This window comes from Lathyrus oleraceus, chromosome 5 (assembly GCF_024323335.1).
Source record: "Lathyrus oleraceus cultivar Zhongwan6 chromosome 5, CAAS_Psat_ZW6_1.0, whole genome shotgun sequence".
NCBI lineage: Eukaryota > Viridiplantae > Streptophyta > Magnoliopsida > Fabales > Fabaceae > Lathyrus > Lathyrus oleraceus.
The window spans coordinates 424,251,062-424,258,492 of NC_066583.1; positions in this window are offsets into that span (position 1 = coordinate 424,251,062).

Genomic DNA, 7,431 nt, shown 5'->3' on the forward strand with positions numbered 1-7,431 from the left:
AGATGAAGAGGCTATCTTAAGCATAAAAATAAACCTTAAGAGTTGAAAAGATCTGACCAATGGGATGCAATTCATTTTGGACTTTGGACTTTGAATCAAACAATAATTATCAAGCAATTAGCAATATGAAGAGCAAGGCATCAAATAAAGATGGCCACATCCAAGCAAGCAAGTCCATAGCTAACAGTCTTCTTTGTCTTCTCATGTATCAGATGAAATACTCCTTGATTTTTGCTCAGAATAAGGTATTAGGCATGAGATCAAAATAACAGCTGCATCAAGACCATGGAGCAAATGAACTCAAGTGGATCCAAATACTTGCATCAGATGAAAACCCAAATCATAATAACTTGGTTTCAGAAAAGTTGGCATTGGCCAAGTCCTTTTGCATATGGAATGTTGCCTAATTCTAAGTCCAAAAGTTCATATCAAACCCAACAGTCCACACAAACATTTTTTAGGGTTTTTTGTTGTTTATTAAGTATTTTAAGTTCCTAAGACCATAAACACAAACAAAATACACAAACAAATATATACAATCACAATATATGACTCAAATGAGCAAAGTGAAAATAACATAAACATAAACAAGTTAAATGATATGTAAATGGCAATGAATGGTAAATGACTTGAAATTAAATTGCATAAAGTCAATGACTTGAAAGTAAAGAAAATTTAATAAAAGGTTAGTCAAATGTTAGTTAGTTAGATGTTAGTGATGTTTTGCTTTTCAAATGATTAAGTCATTCTTTGGAGAACACTCAACCATCTTTTCACAAGCATGGATCCTTGAACCAAGACATCTTTCAAAGGAAGGAAAAAAAGGCCAAGTTTCCACACAATATTATGAAAGATGGGAGACTTACAATCTCACTTACTAGAATGCTATGCCTCTAGGGTCAAATTTAGCTCAATGTTAAGAAATCGTATTGGACTTATGTAGAAGTCAAAACTATCTGAGGTCGGGCAATAAAAATTTAGGTGCTAATGCATGTTAGAGATTTGGTATAATGAACCAAACTCCTAAAATATACCACAATCTAAAAGAAAAAAGATCAAATAGTGGACCTATCTCATCCATACTTGTATTGGTTCATCTAACACCAGGTTATTGATGAACCAATTAGCCTTAGGATATTGAGACTTCATTGGTCAATTAAAGGGATGGGAAAGAAAGGGATTGAAGATGAAGAGGGAGGGGAGATGAGAGAAACATAAATTGGTCATGGGAGGAATTCTATCAAATTAAAATCATTCTTTCATTTTGGGAGATGAAATATACATTTCATCAATCCCCTAAATCTAATGATTTTAACTCAACAAAAGTCAAATCAACCTTGACCAAGGCCCAAACACATAGTCAAACATCACAAGTCAATAAAAATGGCCCAACATAATTTTTACACAATTAATCAATTAAAAATCAAATTAAAAATGCATTTAAATTCAATTTAATTTGGCCAAAACATAAAATCTCTTCAAAACACCAAATAAATGGCCAAGAGATTTATCTTATGTCAAACAAGGTCAACGGACCTTAGACAAAAAAATTCATGATTTTTGAAAAGTAATAAGTATGTTTAAATAATTAAAAATATGCACAAAAATAATTAATTCATGAAAAATATCAAAATTAGTCCAAAAAATAATTTTAATTCATAAAGTGAAAGAGGAAAATATTTAAACATTTTTTTGTGAAAATCCCATATATTTTGGATTAAAAATGAAATTAATATGAATTAATCAAAATAATCTAATAAAAATATAAAATTAGAATTTAAATTAAATGAAAAAAAACAAGGGTCATCAGATCTCCCTCATTAATTGAGATGGCAGATTGAATGGCCACACGTGCGCCTTCCACCATGTTCTCAAGTCAACTTAATGTACGTGTGGTAATGCAAAGCAATGGTCCAGATTATAACATCCAAACATGATCAGATGGCCAGGAGGTGTTCCAACACACCACCGGAGCTAGGGCTTTGGTCATCTTCTCTGGTGACCTCCACCGGACTGGTCCAACTTCATTTCAATGGAAAATGACAAACAAGGACACTATTTCAAAGAGAAAATGCTCAGGATCACGAATCTGGTCTCAATTTTCTCCAATTCCAAGTATATAAAAAGATACAGGGATTTGAATTTTGAGGATCATGAACTGAGTTGCTTCGATTTGACCTCAAAGCAACTCAATCTTATTGCCTACATTGGTAGGACTTCAGCCAACCAAAAATCATAAAGAATGAATTGAGAGAGAATCGAAGAGATGAAGTTTCTGAAAAATCACCTTCGAGTTGATTCAAATTCACTTGATCTTGATCTGGATTTGCTTGCTTTCTCTTCCTCTTACTTGCAGAAACCAATTGAGATGAAAAGGGATGTGGATTTCTGGAGTTTGAACTTCCAAACAGAAGATAAAGTTCAAGCTCGATTTCAAAAGAAATCTTCAGAAAGTCTATGCAATGGAGGCTATGGACTGGTCTTGCAGAGCTTGGGCAAGGTCTTGATGAAGTTCTTATCGCAATGCTTCTCTATTTATAGCCAATGCATGTATTGTTTACACACTTCCATTCAAAAGTTCAAAAATAGCAAGTTTCTTCATAAGCTAGCATGGACGTGCACAAAGCTCAAACAATCATTTGCAAAGGTCCAAAATTGTGCATAGGTCATGCTGAAGATATTGCATTAAGCCATGCATTGTTGAATTGAATTGGATCATGAAATTCTTCCAAATGGTACCTCATATTGCACCCATGTGCAAGTCCTTCAATTTTGACCCAAATGGGATGATCTTGGACTTTTTGGAAAGGTGAGTTAAGGGGAACAACTTTCATGTTGAACAACTTTTCATTTGAAGCTAGGATCATGATGAATTTTGAGGTGGAAGTTTGGAAAATCAAACATGTTTGAAAAATTTCTAAGTACCAAGTCAAATGTTCACTTCTTCCACCTTGAATAACTTTTGCTATGGACTTCAAATAGAAAACGTTCCTTCATAAAAGTTGTAGATATTTCAAACCTATTTAATTTGGTCAAAAATTTGACCTCATTTGGATTTGTCATGAAGGAGGTATGCAATTTAGAAGTTGAGGAAAATCACTTATTCAATGGTATTGGCCCAAAATGACCTATAATGTTTCCTCTTGGCACATGCATTTGCAAGTTGAATTTGAACTTACTAAAGACATAAAAGTTGAATTAGACAACTTGAATTTGATTATGGAATTTGAATGGCCTTCATCTTATAAAAATTGAGCAAGTTATGGTCTTGGGAAGTTGATCTCCAAACTAGGGTTCAGACAAAATGACCTATAATCTTTCACCATAAAAAATGACTTTCCAAGCAAAATTATCTCTTGACTTCAACATGCAAGTTGTTTGTAATGTCATTTTGAGTAACGTTTCTCTTGGAATCATTTTCATATGACAAAATTGTAGGAGATAAGGTCTATGGAACCCCAGTTTTGACCAGTTTACTTTCTCTGGTCAACCACCATGAACCATCTTGCTAGCTTGACATTCTCTTGACTTTTGGGACTCATGGAGGATCATATATGCATAAGATGATGTGATATGAAGTATCCCTTGAAATATTTGATCAAATGTTGATGAAACTTGTTGAAGAAGTCACACAAGACACCCAGATGAATTAGGGTTTCCAAGGCTAACAAACTTCAAACTCTTGATGAATTCTTGATCAAAATGACATGTGAAGATAATGGGGATCCATATATGATGTCTAGAGTCAATGTGAATCATTTCGTAATTGAATTCCTTGCACTGAGGGTCTCATAACCTAGATATGAGCTTGATATAGCATGGGTGAACACACACACTACCTACAAAAGTATCAAACTATACATTGACATATTTTTGGTATTTGGGTTAGTAAATAATGAAAAAAAAAGTATGATACAATCAAAAATGTGCTTGGTGATCTCTCCTAATGTAAACCCAATGAATGAGGGGTAAAGAGGATGCCAAGGTGTGATCCCAATGCCAATGCATATGATAGCATGAGGGATCTTACGGTCAAAATTAGGGTCTTACAGGAAGCTCTTGTCTATGTTATCTACTGATGTGGTTGAAGGACTTATGAGTGTTTTGGTTCAATTCTACGACCCTATCTACCGGTGTTTCACTTTTCCTGACTATCATCTTATGCCCACGTTGGAGGAGTATGCCCATCTCTTGGGTGTACCCGTAACTTAAAATTACCTTTGAGTGGATTGGAAGAGATCCCGAGATCTCACGTCATAGTCGAAGCTCTTCATCTGAAGAAGTCTGAGATTGATGCTCATTTGGTGAAGAAAGGAAGAATTTTGGGGTTGACTTCTGAATTTCTCATTGGTAGGGCCACTGTTTTTGCTCAATCCTGTAGCATGGATGCTTTTGAAGCTATCTTGGTTTTACTCATTTATGGCTTGACTTTGTTCCCTAATATTAACGGTGTTGTTGATGTTAACGCCATTATAATTTTCCTGATTGGAAATTCTGTCCGGACTCTGTTGGGTGACATGTGTTTCTCTTTGCATTTGAGGAATTTTAAAGGTGGTGGGACTATTGTGTGTTATGTTCCTCTTTTGTACCAGTGTTTTATTTCATACTTGCCTCAGGCGCCTGCTTTTGTGGAGAATCGACAATGTCTACGGTGGTCCCAGAGACTTGTGTCTCTCACTAATGATGATATTGTTTGGTATGATTCTACATTGGTTAGTTTAGACATTATTGATAGTTGTGGTGAGTTCTCTAGCGTGCCTCTCATTCGTATGCAAGGAGGAATCAACTACAACCCAACATTGGCCCGTCGTTAACTTGGGTTCCCCTAGAGAGATAAACCTAATAACACTCAGTTAGAAGGTCTCTTCTATCAAGAGGTAAAGATCCCCAAATTTTGAAGAAAAGCATGATACATGCTTGGCATAATGTGCATAGGAAAGGAGGATCTTAGCTTGGTCCATGCAATTGTGTAGCCTTGGAAGCTTACACTATTTGGGTGAAGAAAAGAGCTACGAAGATGTCATACGCTTATGAGAAACCCATGACTATGGTTATGGCTGAGCCATCAACTCTCCCTAACCAAGATGTAAAGGAGTTGGAAGGCGCACTCACCAAGATGAAGCAAGAGAGAGATATGTAGGAAGAACGGTTCCATGCTTTGAGCCGAAAGCATGAACATTTGCAGCTTGAGTCCAACGACAAAGATGCACTTATTGATATTCTTGAAGACCGTGCAGTGAATGGACAAAGAGAGCCAGAGAGTTTATCTTCCTCTAGCATGCCTCAGCCTTCCAGTGCTTGGAAGAAGATTGTTGATCAGCTAGTCCTCGAGAAGGCTCAGATGAAGACATCCTTTGAGTCCGAGAATTGACGCATCCGAAGGAAGTATGCACCCATAGCCATATCATCTGATGCAGTTTCTAGGGATCCTTAGGATGACATTTTCCTTTTCTCTTATATTTGTACTTTGGTTTCTGAAATTGTACTAAGTATAATCCTCCCAAATTTTATGAATAAAAAGACATTTTATGGTCAATTGAATTATTATTATTGTTATTATTATTTGAATATATATATTTGCAAATAAGACTTCATATGTTCCTTGAAATTAAAAACAATAAAAAAAACATTGCAATTTTTGCATCATTTGCATGACAGGTTTCTTCCGCCATATGTCTTATCAGTTCTTCTTCTATGCATTAGCCAAGCTGACTCACCACTACAACACTCGTGCTAATCGACTGAAGGGGATGGAGCATCTAGAGCAAGAGAATAGAGAGTTTAAGGATGAGATCACCAGACTTACGACGTTGATGGAATCCGTGACTGCTGCTCAGAACCAGCCGTCGCCGTCTTCTACAACTCCTCATCCCCAATGGACTGTCATTTCTGAGATTGCTTCGCCGTCTGTAATTGTGACTGCTTCCAACCAGCCCATTCCTGCTGGATTCCCTTGGGGAATGCCACCAAATTTTGTGCCATAGGAGTATGCGCCCATGTTTGTTGCTCTTTCGGCATGGTAGAATCTTTACCTCTTGTGGTGATTGAAACCTTTGATGCGGATCTACAGAGAGATCATGAACGTTGAATGGTGACAACGCCTCTACTCAGTCCACAGGAACGGATTCCTTCAATCTCAGTGATAGCTGCTACGATTGAAGGCTTTGAGTGAGAGGAAGAGAGAGAAATGAAATTGCAACTGCGCAAATGCTTTTGTACAAGGGTTATATTTATAGAACCACTTGTGTGGGCTGCAAGCTAAAAAGCCCACTTAAGTGTATGTGGCTCATATCTTATAATATGCCAAAATCACTTAAGTGTGTGGTACCTTACCATATTTCATATTCTACTTAAGTACATCGTACCTTACGATGTTCCATAATTCACTTAAGAGCACCGTACCTTACAGTGTTCCTTAGTTACTCTATGTCTCATCAATCCATCCTTTTGTGTGTGACCCTGTAGGTTTTCACGGCATTGGCAATTATATTAAATCACGTATTTAACATAATAAACAATGAGAGGTATCTAGCAACACATCACTGCTACCCAAGACACGAAAATGTCATGTGATCTGACAAATCCTTTTGTGATAATACTTATGTGTACAATTACCCTTTTGCCCTTATGTCTATATTGAACACAAGGCATAGACTGTGTCATCCTTGTCCAGTTCAATATTAGGCTCGTAGACTCTTATCATGTTACGCAAGATGGGAAAATTCCATCTAGGTCACTCATGTCCCTTAGCATGCTTTGTGGAGTACCCATCAACTGTCTTTACGGTCATCCAGTTACGAACAATGTTTGATCAGCAATAAGGCACTCGACTCCACATCTAGGGTACATAGTGGTTTCAGGTCAAAGGGTGGTATACACCATTATCACCATGAGAATAACTTATGACACTTAGCATAACATTTTATATAGTATTCTCATAGCAGGTCAATCCAGTATAAATATTACTCTCAATATTCATACTTATGTTTAAGACTTGATAACTCCTTATCCATGATCCATGAGATGTGATCATCAGTCTATATACATAATAGTCTTAATGCTTTAATGTTATCCCACTTCACAATAAAGCTCGACTACGAATACTTTAAGAATAGTGTCCTTATGTTTAATGGAATCTCATGATTAAGTCACACTTGATACATTAAACGGACTAGCTATTCTAGGGACTTTATTAAACAAACATAATAAAGAAAAAGCCTTTTATTATTAATAAATAATTTGATACAAGTACCAAAAGTATTGGCCTCTAGGGCTTACACCAACAATCTCCCACTAGCATTAGAGCCAATCAGGAATACCCCTAATGCCCATAGATCTACTATGGCCATCATGCTTCTGCTGTGCAAGAGGCTTTGTCAGTGGGTCAGCAATATTGTCAAGTGTAGGTACTCTGCATATTTTCACATCTCC